Raw genomic sequence first — 18715 nt, forward strand, 5'->3', positions numbered from 1 at the left:
GGGGATCCAGTTCCGCAAGCATGCACCCAAAGTATAGGACAGGTCTCCGAGGCTGCTAAAAAGCTCTTACTGTGGGCTAATACTAACCCTTGTTTCCCCATAAAGCAAAAGCATTTTCAGGATTAATGCTGACCCAAACTTAACTTCTTCACACTTAGTGTTTTTGGCTTTTCCCAAAAATGAGCATTCTTCTCCTTTCCAGGGATTAGCTCTGATGCATTACTGATTGGCATGTATCAAAAACCCGCCATATCAAATACCTTTTCCTATTAGTCTCCCATGCGCCCACTTCCAAGAGCCACAGTGATCTGGCACACGTGAGGTCACAGTAGACTCACACACACTCTGCCCTCCTACTTCACCACCCTGTTCCAGCCTGTCTCTGTTGTCCTCAGCTCAGTTAGATGAGGCCCGGTCACTGAAGACATTCCTCCCCAGTTCGCTCTCTAAGGACTCTCCCCACAGTTTCAAAGGATCAACACGATCGGACTTTCTGCAGAAAGGCTGGGAGGCATTCCGAAAATTCAATATTGGTTTCTGCAAGTCACTGCCTTGCCCAGAGCTAACTGGGGGCCATCTGAACATTTTCAGGACGGTGGCCATAATCATCCCTCCTGTTGGTCACCATGTCCCAACATGCCTTTGCAGCCAATCACAACAAAATCACTTGTACATGCTTCCTCATACCAAAGGGAAGACAACGGCATTTTTGTCGTTGTCCTGTAACTCATGCATCTAAACTCAGAACGCTAGTATTATGGTTACATAATAGGCAGCCTGCTGACATTCCTATTTTAAAGCATTACTTTTTCAGGGTTTATCGCAAGTCGTTTTAAATTTCATTTAGCTCTAACGTATTATACAACTTTATGTTGAAAAGCAATGTGCTCTGCTCCATCAGCAAGCTATATTGGAAAATACAGTGGCTGTGGGTTTGAAGCTGCTTGTTTGCTAACTTCTGATTTGATCCTTTTGGAGAGCCACATGGAGAGCGGTAATGAGACAGGAAATTTTTACTGTACGTTGTTAAGACATTACTTCGGAAAACCAAAAGAAGGAGATTTTGATATCTAATCTGGATTAATGGTATAGCTTTCTGCTTTCCACTCAATTTACTGTAAATGAATCTGAGGTCCAGACCATTGTTTATGCCGCTTTAAAAACCAAGTGATCAGTTTACTAGATTTCTAGCGACTGCAAGAATTGAAGAAGCTGGCGAACTTGGCGAGAGGGTGTTTGTGGCTTGATAAAAGTATCCATTCACATCACTTCCACTAGCCACAGAAGTACTATGCTGTTTGGGAGACCCGGCGAACATACCGGCAATCAGGGCCCTAGGGTGGGTTACCTGACCCACGGTGAACTCATCAATGCCTCATTCCACGGGTCAGAGCTACGGGTTGAATGCAGCCCCAAATGGGTAATCGAGACTCGGCTGAAACTGTGAGGAGAATGAGCTTTCTTGCTCTTGCCCATTTCTCCTGAATGAAGCGCAAGATGGGACTTACGCTGCCTCAGCTGCCTCATAGTAATGCAGGGCTCAGGAAGGAATAAAAAGGAAGTTGAGGCAAGAAAGATACAGCCCTGTCCACTCTCACTGAAGGTGTTTCCTGAAAAATTTCTCCTGATTGATGCCTGTGCTGACTGGTGCTAACTGCCAAGGAGGGGCGAGCAAGCAGCCTTCCACTGGATGCCTTTACTTCACGGACTAAGGTTTGCTGTAGCAGCGAGAGAGAAAGAACAGGCCATGGGCAGGCAGTTGGAGGAGTCCTCTGTGCCTGTCTGGGTTGGATTTTCTATGCTTACTGCAGAGAACAGGCCAATAGTTCACATACAGAAAGAAGGAGTACTATATCCTGCGGTCTATAAATTAGACTAATTAAACATACAAGTATTTGGTTTGTAAAAATCTTTCATGAGGCAATAACGTGGCTTATTTCATAGTAGCTACAACTGAAATTATTACTCAATTAAAAAAATCCTATCTACAATTAAAAATGCAAGATCTGGGAGCACATGCATTAGCCCAACCTTGTATATTCAATTTAGACAATGGATTGCCCCCAAAATGTTAAAAAATCCTAATATCTTCTTAAATTATAGGAATAAATCAAGCTATATATTTCTGAGCCCACTGTCTCCAGGCAGGAATCACTCTGTTTCAAATTATGGCTTTGATTTTTATTGGTTAGGTTAGAAATGATAACAAATGTAGAATTCTCTGTATTGACATTTAGTGCCCAGGGGAGAGCTTTTAAAATTGGAGAGTAATGGAAGTAGCTGCCTTTAAGATTTTTTTCCGCAGGAGTCACAAAGATCCATCATACATTGGAGGATACAGAGATTGTCAAAATGAGATTTTGCTCTGAAATTACATAGAGTGGCGCAAGAAAAGAAAAAATATACAAGAAAACAGTGGTTTATTGGGACAACAGATGTAGGTGGTGGGGGAGAGGTGTCACAAGAACAGGGTGTTAGCCGATGTTCCTGCCTCCATCCTAGCAATGAAGGCAATAATAAATGACCTCTGAATACCGCAGCCATTCAGTTTCAGAACTGGGAGAAGGTCCCAGAGAGGCCAAATTCAGCCCTTGAATTTCCCAGGGCAGAAACCTTGGACCTAAAAGGCAGGGTCATCTCTCTTACGTTTCACAGCCAGTGGGTCACAACATGTTTCTTCACTTGTGGGACAGGACTCTCCCACCTTTCAGAAGTTACAAGATGGGCAGCCCTCTGGTACTGTAAGGATTTGCCTCTATATTCACTGTGATGTCATCTTGAATGTATACATTTCAACTTTTAAAATTGTTTCTGAAACTAGCACACAAGACAATAGGTTTTAGTACGACATTTTATACATACATAATCTTTGAAGGCTGCCCATATTCTGAAGGTGTATTTGTAGGCAAAGGATATTTATAGGCATTTTCATGTCTTATCATGAAAATGGCACGGGGTGGTCAATGAGAAAAAACACTCACTGTCTTGCCTTGCTAACTAAACCCAATGCAGGGGTTGGGACAGAGGTTGCTACAAATGGAAGATCCCCAGAGGTTGCCAGGTGCTGCCAGAGGTTGCCAGCTGGTGGGCTTTTACTTTCTGGAGGGAGGGAGTTTGTGTTGAGGTTTGGTTCAGCTGCTTCCCACCTAACGGCTAAAGTTCCCAAGCAACAGCGAGCAGGTCTCACTCTGCACCCCTTTCTAGAAAGTTCTCTGAGAAATTGTGAAACAGCCAGGGTAATCAACAAGTGATAGAAAGCTGCATCCTTTGAATGTCTCTCTGTGAAGCCGAAGATCAGGGATGCTGTTTCAGAGCTGGCTCGTCTGAGTGTCTACAAATGATGCCAGTCCTTCTTATTAATGGGCGCTTTCGTCACTTGGCGGCTTGTGAATGAGCAATTGAGGGAGTTTGTCTCTCATGCAGACCAGCTTGGTGGGGGTAGGAATGGGAACAGGTAGGAAAGGGTGGGCATAGGAAGGAAGCCCAGAACTGTTCTAATACACTGAGTGCCTTCATTTTTTTCAGGGAAGATGTTAAAGAAAACTGCACTCTCTGCTAAATCCAGGTGGCTTGTTTAAAATCATGTTCCATATGTCGGCCAGAACATGTTTTCAAGCTGGACAAAGTTGGTGCATGCCATGGGATCCCCACATCTAGAGGCAGACACAGGCAATGCTTGGAGTTTAAGGTCCAACCTGGGCTACACAGTGAGTTCCAAACTGGCCAGGGCAACAGAGTGAGACAATGTCTCAAAAACAAACAAAATTTACAAATAAATTCAGTTCGAAATCATCTTGCAACCTTTCTCAGATATTCTGGTGTTGGCCCCTTTCACAAAGTTTTGTTAATTTATTTTTCTTTTTAGTCAAACAAAAAAATATAAAAGAACATTTTAAATTCCGATAATCTTCCCACCCAGTGAATCACTTTCAAGGCTCTCAGCATTCCTTCTCTAAAAATATATTCGTATATTAAAATGTGTTTATACTGCCCATCTTCGGTTTTGTAACATTTTTATTTCAACAACCCGTTAAGAACATTTCACTGTTGATATTACCTGCTATACTCTGGTGCCTAAATAGCATTTCTACAAATGACAGTAACATGGTACATGCATGCATATGATATATACTGTCTTTGTTAGGGTTTCTATTGCTGTAAAAAGACACTATGGCCATGGCAACATGTATAAATGAAAACATTTAATTGGGGTGGCTTACAGTTTCTGCAGTTCAGTCCATTATCACGACCGGGAGCATAGCAGCATGTAGGCAGATGTGGTGCTGGAGAAGTAGCTGAGAGTCCTACATCTTGCAGGCAACAGGAAGTCAACTGACTCATTGGGCAGTATCCTGACCATAGGAAACCTCAAAGCCCACCCCCACAGTGACACACTTCCTCCAACAAGGCCAGACCCACTCCAACAAAGCCATATGTCCTAATATTGCCACTCCCTATGAGATTATGGGGGCTGAAAATACTATATATATTATACTGTTATATATATTATTTATATTGTAATATAGATAACATATTTAGCATATGTACTATATAAATAGTACACATATATAAATACAACTGTTTAACTAATCTATTACTGTTGTTTAAACAATTTGCTATCTATCATTTTGTAAACAGTGCTGTAGTCAATCACTGTGGACAACACCTTTGCATATATCCTCAATTCTTTCATTAGCTTGAATGCTTGGAAGTAAAATGCTTGTGACAAAACAATAAACCTAGTTTAAATGAATAAGAAAAAAAACATACTGACAAACTGACTTTTAGAAAGCGAGTCATACATTTTAACTTACATGAGGTTGATAAAAAAACTATATAGGTGGACTGGGATCAGTCAAAAGTCTTAGATGTGCCCAGATCTATGAATATTAACTGCAGTTTAATAGGTGAGACGGCATAATACCACCCACTTCTATTCACACTCTGGCTACAACTAAGGTATGACATAGTCTTCTCTTTCCCTAGTTTCAGTCATTCATGGTCAGCCATGTTCCAAAAATTCCAGCAGTTGACAACCCATAATAGTTTGAACATCGTGCCACCCTGAGTACGGTGATCATATCTTGTAACATCCTGCTCCCGTGGCTGAGGATGCCAATCATAACTCTGTCCCCAGTAATCCTTCATGCTGCAAATGCCACCCGCCCATTAGTCACTCACTAGTGGTCGCTCTCGGTCATTAGATAAACTAGGTGGCACTACAGCCCTGGTGTACCTCCAGTCCCCCTCGCACGGGACCCAAAGGCTAGGTCACAGGGCCTCCACCTGCCCCTCACCTCATCCCAGAGACAATGCCATTTCACATCATAAGAATGGTGCACACAGAACAGTAAGATATCCTGGGAGAGAGAACAACTTCTTACAATGTATCTTTAAGATTGCTCTTTTGGAGGCGGGGCTGGAGAGACAGCTCAGAAGTTATGAGCGTTGGTTGCTCTTCCAGAAGACTTGGGTCTGACCCCCTGAAAGCCCACAACCACTTTTAACTCCAGTCCCTATTCCGGCCTCCAGGAGCACTGTATGCATGTGGTGCACCAACACACCAGCAGACAAAACATCCATATACACAAAATAATTTAAAAATAGTATTATTTTTCTATTAGCTGTTATTAATCATCTCTCATAATGCCTAATTTATAAACTGAATTTTACGTAAGGTATATACACACAGGAAGAAACAATATACAAAAGGTTTGGCATTATCCACTGTTTGGAGCATTTACTGAGGTCTATTTTCCACAGATAAAGGGAGACTAATATTGAGCTCTTTTCTTTGGGATTTGATATCATCTTTCATCCTCTTTGCTAAGTGCGTTTCTTATCCACTAACCAGTACATATTCACAGTCTTATTCATTCATATTCTGTGTGTGTGTGTGTGAGTGTGTGTGCACACGTGTGTGTGTACACGCACATGCATGTGTGTATGCACACAGAGGCTAGATGTCTTCTTCAGTCACGTCTCTACCTTATTTTCTGAGATAGAACATATCTCACTGAACATGGCACCGATTTATCTAGCCGGGCTAGCTAGCAAGCCGCAGGGATTCTTGTCCTTGCCTCCCTGGGGCTGGGGTTCAAGCCCAGCTCTTGCATGAGTGCTGGGGATTAACCTCAGGTTATCAGACTTGTGTGATAATCCCTTTCCCAAGTTAACCATCTCCCCAGGCCCATTTCAACAGACATTTTAAACAGAAAGTCCCTGGCTCCATTACTGATGGGCTCTGATTACACATATCAGTTCCAAAATCTTCATCCAAGTTTGCACTCCCAATTAGAGGCCAGAACTAGTTTGCAGTTTGCCATTTTAATGAAGTGATAGAAAGGACATCTGAAATTGAAGCAAAAACCAACAAGTACCTATAGAACTAGAGAGAGTAGAATGTACGATCAGACCACACAGTCTCTTCAGTTTTATGTTTATTCATCTGTGTTCTACCTGGTTCCAAAATCGACTCGCAGCAGCTTTTCCTTTTTAAACATGTTTTCTAAATTGGACATTTCACATCACTGAAGATGCCAGCTCCTTTCCTAACATAAGGACATTCTTCTATCATAACTGCTTGCTATATTTGGAGACTGAATGGCAAGGATATTGTTCTTAACCAGAAAAGAAAAGAGGAGACGGGAGGGAAATAATTCATTATGATCACAAACCCTGTTTAGAAAACCTGCCAAATTTTAGGAGTGCAATACCAGTTCTATTAAAAACAAAACAAAACAAAACAAAAAAAACAGAAACAAAAACCAGTGCTCAGTTCCTGGGGTGCATAAAAGCACTAAAAAAAAAAAAAAAAATCATCACACAAAGTTGGGCCTCCAGGCTATTCACTTCCCCCACAGAGACTGTCAAAGCTCAGGTGTCCTGCATCTGGCAAGAGGAGGGGGCAAGGAGGAGGCCCCTGACAGGGAAGGCAGACCCAGGGGGAGGGAAGCTTTGCGCTCCAGTAAGTCAGGGGTAAGGAAGCAGCCTGGATACCGAGGGACTCTGCTCCTTGATCTACTCTTTTCCCTCACAGGCCACCTGACTCTTCCAAAACCAGATAGACCTTTCTGTAGTGCTGGGCCGGGTTTCTTGCTCCACATTTTGAATGGTGATGGTGGTGGTGGTGGTGGTGGTGATGATGATGATGATGATGATGACGACTAGTTTATGGCCTTTGTGAATCCTCATCTTTGGAGTTCTTATCCAGCTTTCTTCCACTGGCCTAACCCTCATCCAGTACTTCTTCCCTGCATGCTGGGACACGGTCCCAAACCCCATATGACACACTGAAGGACAGCTAACAGCAAGTCCATGCATGGTACACGGTAAATGGATACTTCGAAGAAAATTGATTTTGCGTGATTTAAGAACAGGAATAAAGGCTCGAGTGTTCCACTAATAGGGGTGGGATTAAGGGGAAGGGATGGCTTTGAACTGGTTTGGCATGCTACAAATGCTATGGTTAGTTTTGCTCTGTCTGACTGCTTTCAAAGGCCACCGTTTTGGGAAAAAGGATCATTCTCATTACGAAACCTCCTGGCTTTTGCAATTTCAAGGCAACCTTAAGGTAAATAGGTCTTCGCTTTTATTTTGTCTGATTTAGCAGTATATTCAAGCAACAAGGGTCAAATACGACAGGACTCTTCTTATACAAAACAACACATTGATATTCATCCGAAGCTCAAACTTTGCATTTTAACACATTATAACTTGCTGAACTATTTCCAACTTTTTTGGGTTTTCTTTTTTTTGTTTGTTTGAGACAGGGTTTCTCTGTGTAGTTTCGGTGCCTGTCCTGGATCTCGCTCTATAGACCAGGCTGGCCTCGAACTCACAGAGATCCGCCTGGCTCTGCCTCCCGAGTGCTGGGATTAAAGGCGTGCGCCACCACCGCCCGGCCTCCAACTATTTTTTTTTTTTTATTCTCACAATTTAGTAGGTATTATTGTCCTCTCTTCAGAGAGTCATTTAGGAAGTTTAGTGCAGTGGTTAAGAATGTGGGTACACGCTTGTAATCTCAGCATTTAGGAGGCACAAGCTAGATTAGGAGTTTAAGGGCATCCTCAGCTAGTCAGAGACCAACCTGGAGTACAAGAAATCTTTTCTCACAAAGCAACAGCAACAACAAAAGTAGACACTGAGGCTCGGCTGCCTGCCTTCAAGTTCAGGCTCTGCTCATGTAAGTGGCCCTACAGAAGCCACTTAGACCTCCCATGCCTCTGCACCTCCCTACATCTGTGAACCAGAAAAAGCCATCCTATCCATCCACAGGGCTACTTCCTGAGCCCTGACTCTGTTCATGCATCCAGGCTGCTGTGGGACAGGATCAGCCAGTGACACCAGCATCCCCACGTAAACGTCTAAGAAATGTCAGCAAGACTCATCCCCAGAGGTAAACACTTCAGAACCACAGGAGGAACCCTTATCTTTAACAATGATGCCGCTCCTGTGGCTCATAATTTTATCAGTGGACAGATTATTTTTTTTTTCACAAAAGCAAAATACACGATAAAAGGGAACCTCTGGTTGGATATAACGACTCAAAAAGGAAGAGCGGGGGCAAGAGTTCAAGTGAGGCTTCTTGAGAGAACCCTATTTATTTTCGTTGCCACAGAAATAGTGTGTGGAATTTAAGTGCTTGTAGCCGTTTTCAAGCACAATAAAAGGCCACGCTAAATGGAATAATATTGGTGTAACCCATGGTGACGGTCAGAGCGTATTTCCCATGGCTGTTTCCTCACTGGCACAATGCAGGGCTTCTCTGGAGGAGCCTCTAAGGAGGAAGGGCCGCATCACTCCACGTGAGCACTCGGAGGGGCTAGCAGAACATAAGACCCAGCAGGCAGCAGCTCGCTGTGCTGTGGGAAAGAGCGCCTTCACCAGGGAAGGACTCATGGGGCTGTGAAACGGGGGTACAGAGGGTAAAGTGAGAAGGGGGGATACTGGGGGACAGGGAGAAACAGAGAGACCCACCAAGACACAAGACGGGTAGAAAAAGCTGGAGGAATCTGAAAGTAATCACAAAACCAGGACCAACCTGAAGTTAATACCAAAACAAGAGAGCCATGGGGTGGAGGGTGAGGGCTGGGGAGCGGGCAGGGAACGAACCAGCTACAGGAGAGAGAGCTACATTAGAGAGATCAAGTCACAGCAGAGAGAGAGAGAGAGAGAGAGAGAGAGAGAGAGAGAGAGAGAGAGAGAGAGAGAGAGAAACAGACAGACAGAGACAGAGAGACAGAGACAGAGAGAGAGAGAGAGAGAGAGAGAGAGAGAGAGAGAGAGAGAGAGAGAGAGAGAGAACAGCCACACAAGACAGAGACCCAGCAGCAGGAGAGCCACAAAAGAGAACCATACAAGACTACCCATTTGGTGTCTTCATCACGTGTGGTGGGTCAGGTTGCCGTAGCAGGACTCACAGATGCCATCTACAAATTGCTAATGTCTCCCCAAGGTTCTTTCCTAGAAATGACACTTCCTGCTAAAGCATCATGGGAAAGAACAAGTGTGGTCTGGAAGGTTCAACAGGGAAGTGCCATGTCAAAGAACCCAACTGGCGAGGGTAGGCCACCTCTCCCCTGTAGCAACATGCTAGGGACTGTCACTAGCTGACAAGTGCCACAAGCCACAAATGGGAAAGAGGAACACAACTGCTTTGCGCTGGTATGGCCTTTTCAAGCGTGCACCTCCTGTTCCTCGTGGCATGGATCATCTGGACAGGACAAAGCTCTTCATGTGACTACCTCTTCTTTCACTCCGGTTTGTGTGAAGTGTCACTGGAGACAGAGCTGGGGCCCGATTCACAACCAGGCAAACACTTTGCTTCAGAGTCACACCCACGGTGTGACTGAAGTCCCCGGGAATGGTCTTTTTTACCATAAGCAAGTTTTTGTGTATATGGAAGAGGGAATGCCTGTGGGTGGGAGGGGAGGGGATGTGTGTGCATGTGCCTGTGTGTGTGTGTGTGTGTGTGTGTGTGTGTGTGTGTGTGTGTGTGTGGAAACAATAGACCAACCTCGGGTGTCATTACTCCAGCCCCCTCCTTTTTGTGTTAAGAAGGGACTCTCATTGGACCGGAGCTCGCCAAATAGGCTAGGCTTGCTGACCACTGAGCACCAGGGCTTGCCTGTCTCTGCTGGGATAACAAGTATATACCACACATCTGGCTGCTTTTATGTGGGATTTTAGGACTCAGTTCAAGTCTTCAGGCTTGCAAGGCAAGCATTCCTTTACTACCTATCTCTCCAGCTTCCAAACAAGGTTTTAAAAATCTGTAAATACTACTCACAGAAACTTATTTGCGGGCCAGAGAAATGGCTTAGTGTTAAGAAATGGCAACCAACTGTAACTCCAGCCCCAGGGGATTCGACACATTCTGCAGGCACTACATATATGTGCTGCCCAGACACACATGCAGGCAAAACACCCACACACATAAAGATAAACAATTTTTTTAAACAAAAGAATCTTATTTATGACTACTTTACATAAAAAGCAAACTGTGTTTTAGGTACTAAATCTATTCTAAAATATCTACTTCTGTAGAATGACTAATTAAATATAATTTATGTTAGCTAAGCCAGGTGTAAACACTGTGGTACCCTGCATAGACCATTAACCATATCTCATTAAGAAGTTTCTGACTCTCCAAACCCTCGAACATTCTACGGGGGTATGATATAGATGAATAATTATGTTACAATGAAAGTATTAGAGGATGTCCCTTAAGGGTCTTTAAAAACAGCTCTTAAAAGCATAAACAGGAAGCATGCTACAAGGTTATGAAGAACAGAAGAGTAAAAATGATGGTGGCCTATTTCCATGATGAAGCACTGGAAAAAAAAATGACTTCCATTAAGTTAAAATGAACTGTTATTTCATTAAGCGAGTGTCTTATTTACTCTTTGCTCCATATACGATAATAACATGTATTGTTGAGAGTCAACAGCTCACAGTAGCATTTTTTAATTTGGGAAAAGGAGGAAATCATAAACTCTACGGAACAGTTCTCTGGTTGACACAGTTCGCCGCACTTGGGGGGTGGGGGTGGGGTGGAGTGTACTTTATACTAGAATCTTTATTAAGCCTTCTGTCCTTGACTAACTAACTAACACTCCTACCCACCGTCAGCAAGGCTTGCACTCTGACGTACTGTAGGCTTTTAGGATAAATGGATGCTCATCTAGCCTCATTTGGCCACTGGTTTTCTGTGTGTCTAGTGATGCACGTTTGGAAGATGCCTGTCTCTGGGAAAGAAGTAAGCAAAGAAGTACCCTTGACCTTGACACCATGTGTTCCTCAGCCTGGACCTCCTATGGGTCTTTCATAGCTCCATTAGCTATGACTACCATGTTGCTCCCTTGGTTACACGCTTCTTCATCACCTGGCTCCACATGTTGGATGATCTCAATCCACTCAAGCTACTTCTGAATTCCAGAGTTAATCTGATTCAGAGTCACCTATCCCAATAAACTCATCTCCAATATACAGACCACAGTGGGCTGACCTGAATATATTCATTTGTACGGATGAACATATCGATGGAATACTCTTGTGTACCAGACTGTGGGCACGACGGCACTGAGAAAACACAGAAGGAAACAGAAGCACTGTCAATTGCTAGTGTGTCTCGGGGACAGTTGAATATGGCACACACTGTCATATGGCTTTATCTTTGAACAGACCACAGAGAAGAAGAGAGACCACCCACTGGCCAGCAGAGCAAGCCGTGATAGGATAAGCTATAAGTAAGCCACAAATGCCAGGAGTCCTCTTTGAGCTTTTATTTTTCAGAAAAAATTGCAAGCCTCAGAAACTATTTTGTTATGCCCCAAAACATTCATGTGTAGGTACTTCTTTGAAAGAAAGGGGGCATTCCTTTGAGTTTTTTGTTTTGTTTTGTTTTTTTCCTCAGCAACAAGAAATGCAACTAGGCCTTTACCTGGCACTCTGTCAGCTCCCACAGCCAAGAAAGCTCAGTGTTAGAACAAAGCCACCTAGATGCCTTCAGTACTGGCTATGGCTGGCCTAGAGTTCAAGGGTCAACCTCCAAGAATGCTTTAGCCCTTCACTTTCATTTCCCTCCTAAGTATCCTCCAAATGCCAAGGATTAGGGAACCCAGGGCGCAGAATCTTTCCATCACAGACCTGAAAAATTACAATTTATTGCTGACACTGGTCTCTCAAAGCATTAGTCAGAACACCTGCAAACCTTTGGCAGACGGTTGTCAATACAAGTTTGGTCTTTCATGGCTCGGCACTTGCAATTGCCAAGCAGACCACTCTTGGAAGCAGCGTGAGGCTCTGAGTTGACAATGTATTGAGAGAGCTGGTTACCAATAATGGCTGTCATCATCTTTCTCAGGAAAGACATTTTCTGTTTATACAAAGACCAAACAATACAACATCTGACAATCTTGTAAGTATACATACTTGACAAACAATGAATTCTTGTGCTCTTTAATGCTTATAATGAATTCTTCCCTCTCCCCCAAAAAGTCAATTTAAGATGCTATTGAAGAAAATATTTGAAAACAACATTTGACTTGTTTTGGGAAAATATACTGCTTTTTCAGACGTGAACACTTTCAGCACTTCCATTCTTGATACATTGCTTGAGCCCTGGTACAACAGGTGCCACGTACTGGATACCCAACAGCTGTACACTATGGACCTCTGTTTAGGAGTGACGAGTTACTGAAATATACTTTAATAGTTCACAAGAGAAAACACTTCAAGGTCATGGTAGGATGACTCACCTGTGATGTGAAGGCTCTGTGTACCTAGTTTACCTTCTTTGCATTTGGCAAAAGTTTTAGGGTAAACCAGGCTATTGGTGAAGAAAGCACCACCATTAGGCATGTTACAGTGGGGTCAATGCCTCCTTTTTCACAAGAGGTAAATGAAAAGTTTGATGTAGAAGTAAAAGCAAACTGTAGCCCAAGAAGCTCCACAACACATCCAAAGACCCTTCTAGAAACTAGCGAGAGTGACTTTAAGGCCAGAGCCCACTTCCCAAGGAAAATGAGACTCCCAGACTCAGTTACGTGGTGCAGTGGCATCATCGCCAATGTATCTGGGTTCATTTCTTTACTATTGATTACTAAAGTTCCCTAAACAAAGTTGAGTCATTAGCCACCACTAAAACCCCAGCAGCATCGGTACGAGCTGTAGGATGTACGACAAAGATCATGGGAATCCTGGAGTTTTCTGAGATGGCCACAATGTGCCGGGTGAGAACAACAGGCGTCATATTGGCCCTGTGTGATGGTCTCCCACAATTGAGGCTAGCCGGTTAAATGGAAGCCAATCAATCTTAGCTGAATCAATTCAATTTCCTCTTGAGAGGCTTCAAACTAGGGAGCCTTGCACCCTAGCGTCTGAAAGTCAGTACTGCTCTGTGGTGATATATTGTGTACCCCAGTGAAGCTTGCCTGAGGATCAGAGAAGCAGAGCAAGCCACAGCCACCACCTATTACCTCACCAACTCCACAAATCCTCTGACTGAAATCCTCTACCCAAAAGGGTCTCAGCTGAACTGCTTTAGTTCCTGTTTCCTCACGCCTTATATACCTTTCCCCGCCCTGCCGTCACTTCCTGGGACTAAAGGCATGTGCTACCACTGCCTGGCTCTGTTCCCAGTGTAGCCTTGAACTCACAGAGATCCAGATGGATCACTGCTTCCTGAGTGATAGGATTAAAGGTGTGTGCCACCACTGTCTGGCCTCTATGTCTAATCTAGTGGCTGGCTCTGTCCTTGTCCTTGTTAGAGGAAGGCACCTGCCATCTTTTTCCTTCTTTTTTTTAAGACAGGGTCTCTCTAACTGACCTGAAGCTCACCAAATAGGCTAGGCTTGCTGAACACTGAGCCCTGGAGGGCTTACCTATCTCTGCTAGGATAACAAGCATGTACCACACACCTGGTTGCTTTAATTTGGGTTTTTCTTTAGCGTTCTAGCACTGATGTATGCACACTTGAGTAACAGTTTGGATTGATCTGTTTTCCTAATTCACATAAATGTAGTAAGGTTCTATGCAATAACATAGAAGTCTCTCTTCTTTCAACATGTCTGTAGGTAGCTCATTTCACAGCTACTGTTGGTTCTTCCATTGCAGTACAGTATTTCAACCTATGATCACACTGTTAACATGTCTCTGGACACACTTGAATATATACTTCTCTAGAGCATTCATATTGGGGTGGGGAAGGAAAGAGAGAGGGAGGTAGCTTAAAAGTTCTTAAGTGAAATCTACAGGAAATTAATTCCAATGTGTCTCTTGCCAATCAATTTTAATATTAACTAGTTCTTATATAGCTTTGAAGAAAGGTCATTAAACATCTAGATTTATCTTTCTGCAAGCTTTAATTCTTGAACATTCACCAAATATAAGTAAGCTATGACATTAGATACATTTTAACTTATTCTCTCAAGTCTGTGATTTTTTTCCAATAGATTTATTGAAGCTACTTCTCCCTCAATCAATCTCTTCCCCTCAGTTTTACATATTTTTCTTTTCAATAGAGCCAATATTGCATATACTGAAAGAAGAAAAATTTCTCTCAAAATTAAAGCAATTCTGCATCAAAAAAGTTTCAAGTTAACACTGAACACAGCTGTAAAATAAAAGGTGTTAATTCTGTAGCCAAATTAAAGAATACAAGCACAAATAATAAAGACTAATTTTAAAAGGATTAAATCCAACTTCCAAGTCTTCAGTGTTTTCATTACTATGGAGAATTATTCTGCAAACCGAGTGTAGAGACGGGACCTATCTGACATTAGTGTGGCACCAATGAAATGCACTTATCTGTTTTTCAGTTTCCTTGATAACAAACACAGCAACTCACGTCCCTTCCTGCACTGGGAACTTCCCACACACTGTTCACACACCTATCCTTTACACACGTTAGTCTGACAAAGAAATTTGATGACGTAGATACTGTCATCCCTCTCATCTTGTAAGAAGAAACTGAGGCACAGTAAGGGAAAGTAACAAGTTCCCACACCTGTGACTCAGAAGCCATGCCTCAGGCTGGTGAGCTATCTGGGGTTCAACTCCCAGCACCCACCCACATGGCAGCTCGTAACTGTCTGTAACTCCAGGGGGACCAACACCTCCTTCTGGCCTCTGTAGCAGGAATCTTAAAAGTTCTTATTAATAAAATCAAACCTGAGCCAGGTATTGGGGTGAACTGGAAGATCAGAGAATCAGAACAAGCAACAGCTACCTCACCTCGCCAGACCCTCAGCTGGTCTTGTTTCCTCAGACTGGAGGCCTCTGAGTCCTCATCCAGAATGGGTCTCAGCTGAATTGCTGCTCAAAAGCCTGAATGCTTAACCAGGCCAAATGCTTCTTGTTCCTGGTCCTCACGCCTTATGTATCTTTCTGCCTTCTACTATCACTCCCTGGGATTAAAGGCTGGCTTTCTGGGATTAAAGGCGTGAGTCACCATGCTTGGCTGTATCCTTGAACACATGGATTTCTGCCTCTGGAATGCTAGGATTAAAGGCATGTGCTACCACTGCCTATCCTCTATGTTTAATATTGTGGCTGTTCTGTCTCTGACCCCAGATAAGTTTATTAGGGTGCACAATATTTTGGGGAACACAATACCACCACAGGCCTCCCTGGGAAATGTACACACTGGTACACACACATGCATGCAGGCAAAGCACTCATATACATACAAATAAATAAATAAAAATTTTTTAAGAGCCATAGTGCTTTGAACCTTAGACTGTATTGCTATGCATCACTACCTTACAAAATGTTAGTTTTATTGTTGTTGGCAATGCCATGGTTATTTTGATAACAACTGGTTTTCAAGATCAGGGAATAGTTTGTGAGCCATGGGAAGGAACTCTACGTACATTTGTTCTGATTTATGAGAATACCGTGACGATGATTGTAACTAGGCAACCCTCCGATTCTGGGAGAACTAATTAAGAAATGAATTAAGGGATCCAATGGGTACCCAAATTAGTCATTAGGGCTCGAAGATCTGGAGCTCTGGTCTAAATTCAGCGTTAGTACTTGTTTCCAAAATAAACATGACCAGATAAGTACCACAGCTCACAATTAAAATGGATTTAGATGGCGTATGTGTCCACATGGGAAAGACCTCTTCCTAATTGAATTCGGACATCGCTTCGGTTATTGTGGGTCTCATTCACCATCTTCCCAGTCTTTCTGCAGCTGCTGGCAACAGGACTAGGCTAAGGGAAAAGTCACTTCCATCAGCGATGTCTGCAGTACCAGCATAAAAAGATAAGAGCAGAGCATTTGAGCTGTAATTAGACAATTCCTTAAGTGTGCTCATGTGGCATATGTTTTAGACAACTACCAACTGGCAAGGCTGGTTACAGAAGGGATGTCTAATGTCACCGTTCTAGGGTAAACAGTCAGGAGAAGTGCTGTTCCAACATGAGATTAGAGCAAGCTTTTCAGGCCAAAGCACTCCTCTTCCCCACCTCTAATATGATTAGTGGCAGACAGCTGGAGGCATCCCATCCTCCTGACAGAAAGATGTTTTCAATTGGTACATCTTTCCATCATGCTGCTGCCTTCCAGCAGCATAATCAGAGTCTCTGATTATTTGGTGTACGTTCCAAGGAAACAGGAATTCACTGTGTCCTTGCTTGTCTGACGGGGAGAAGGCTGACAGAATTCACATTATCACTCTTCAGTGGCCTAAGCAAAAGGCAACTAAACACACACACACACACACACACACACACACACAGGAGGGGGGAGGCAGGGAGGGAGGGAGGGAGGGAGGGAGGGAGGCCCCATGCTCACGAATAATGTACATATGTATGGACACTGAGACAGTTCATCCCGGTTTTACTCTAAAACTTCCCTTTCAGCAATATAAAGTACTTTCATGGTGACTCAAACACAAGGAAGTCAAAAATCCCAATCCATGGATTCTGACCAACTCCCACCAGAGTCAATGGCTCTTTTCAGAGGAACAGTGATTTTACTGAGGTTTTAGGTTCATGGAAAAAGGATCAAGTTTAAACACCGATGGGAAATGAAGGAGGCACTAAGGCTTGGCTTGTTTGGACTGTGTCAATTTAGAATTTGTGATTTTTTTTTTTGAATTTCAAGACCAAAAATCTTTTCACATGGAATACAGGCTGTTGGAGAATTTCAGAGCACGTATGACGGACCTGAAACAACATGCTTTCTGCCCACAAAGGCTTCTAACATGACCATCCGCACATGCGTAACTATTGAAACAGTTCAACTTTTTGCTTGTTTCGGTTTGTTTGTTTGTTTGAGGCAGGGTCTCACTCTGTAGCCTTGGCTGGCCTTGAACTCACAAGAGAACCACCCACCTGCCTCTGCCTCTGAACTACTGAGATGACAGACATACACCACCACATCCGGCAACGATTCACATTTTATTGGATGTCAGTTTCCTTGACATGCGTGAGCTTGAGATAGTCAATGCCTAGGACGATGACTGTGATTATCATCTCTCAGATGAGATCAGGAGCATTCTCCAGGGTGGTGTGTTGTAGGCTATCCACTGACCAGGAAGGAAGAAACCGAGGCTCAGAAGAGGGAGAAATAAGACCACGCCACGTTGACGCAGCAGACCCGGGAGGCAAGGCCAGGCTGTTCTGACTCTGAGGCCCAGTCTTTCAGCTCCTGTTCCGTGCTGACTGAGCACTACAACTGAGAGCCTGACTTCCAGACTCACTGAGACAGTCTTCAAAAGCAGGAACCAGGGCAAAACTGACTGTCACTGCTAGGCTGGACCAGCCAGGCAGTCTGGCTCTGGAGCCCCGTGCTCTTAACTCTTAACTCTCTTTTAAATCACGAGGAAGTCCAGAAAAGACCTTGTTTTCATTTTCTTTTTGTGGTACTCCTAAGTATTTTACATGATGCTATTCTAACAATAACCATGGAAACCATGTAGTTTGGAAGGGGGATGTGGGTGGGAAGGGTGATAGAGATGGGAAGGGGAATGTGGGTGGAACAGAAGGGACTCAGATCCCTTGGCCACGTGGCCCCAACTGGACTGCCTCAGTCCTTGCACTTTCATGGTAACTCTGTCCTGAAACCTTAAGAGGCATCTAAGCCCTCCCCATAGCTGGGTTCTCCAGAAGTCAGCTGTAAGTGAAGGGACCATCACCCACAAAGACATGAGGATGTCACGGAGAAAGAAGGGACCATCTCTACTTACCTGGGAATCCACAGAGATGTTCTGGAAAGCGGTCTAGGTTCTGGAATAGTCTAGGAAGAAAATTAATTTGCAGGGTCAGACTGGTTGGTCATCCATTAGCAACATCAGCACCCCCCTTCCCCATCATACTTGCCCCCTAATACAGAATCTTGAGTCTGGCAGATAATGCACTGGTCCTCACACATGACTTAATTTAACCCTGGGTGGGCACAGTGATCGCTCTGTGTCTCTGTTTCCTCAGCAGTAACTGGGGATAATAATAGCTTTCTCACCGAGTGTTTAACTGCATGGTAAGCAAAGCATGCAATGTATTCAACACACCTAGCACATAACGGTGATATTTAGCAACAACAGCTAGCATTTATTACGAATTTAGGAAGTGCCTGGCATTGTTCCAGAGCGTTGTCCCCACATACTAACCCCTTTGGTACTCTAAAAGAGGCACTGGTATCATTGGCATTTGACGGAGATCAATAAACAAGGCACAGAAGGCTCAAATCACCTGAGTAGTGAAAC

At 43.6% G+C, this 18715-nt stretch overlaps 1 protein-coding gene across 5 annotated transcripts in view; it reads right to left on the reverse strand.

The window, feature by feature from the left end:
• Positions 1–18715, reverse strand: part of Spats2l (spermatogenesis associated serine rich 2 like) — a 167798-nt gene that overhangs the window by 124425 nt on the left and 24658 nt on the right. For all 5 annotated transcript variants that reach the window (XM_059278252.1, XM_059278251.1, XM_059278250.1 and 2 more), the window contains exon 2: positions 18200–18249. The gene's annotated coding sequence lies outside the window, so the exon portion shown is untranslated. The remainder of the gene's footprint in view (positions 1–18199; positions 18250–18715) is intronic.

Source organism: Peromyscus eremicus, chromosome 13 (genome assembly GCF_949786415.1).
Source record: "Peromyscus eremicus chromosome 13, PerEre_H2_v1, whole genome shotgun sequence".
In the NCBI taxonomy this organism is placed as follows: domain Eukaryota; kingdom Metazoa; phylum Chordata; class Mammalia; order Rodentia; family Cricetidae; genus Peromyscus; species Peromyscus eremicus.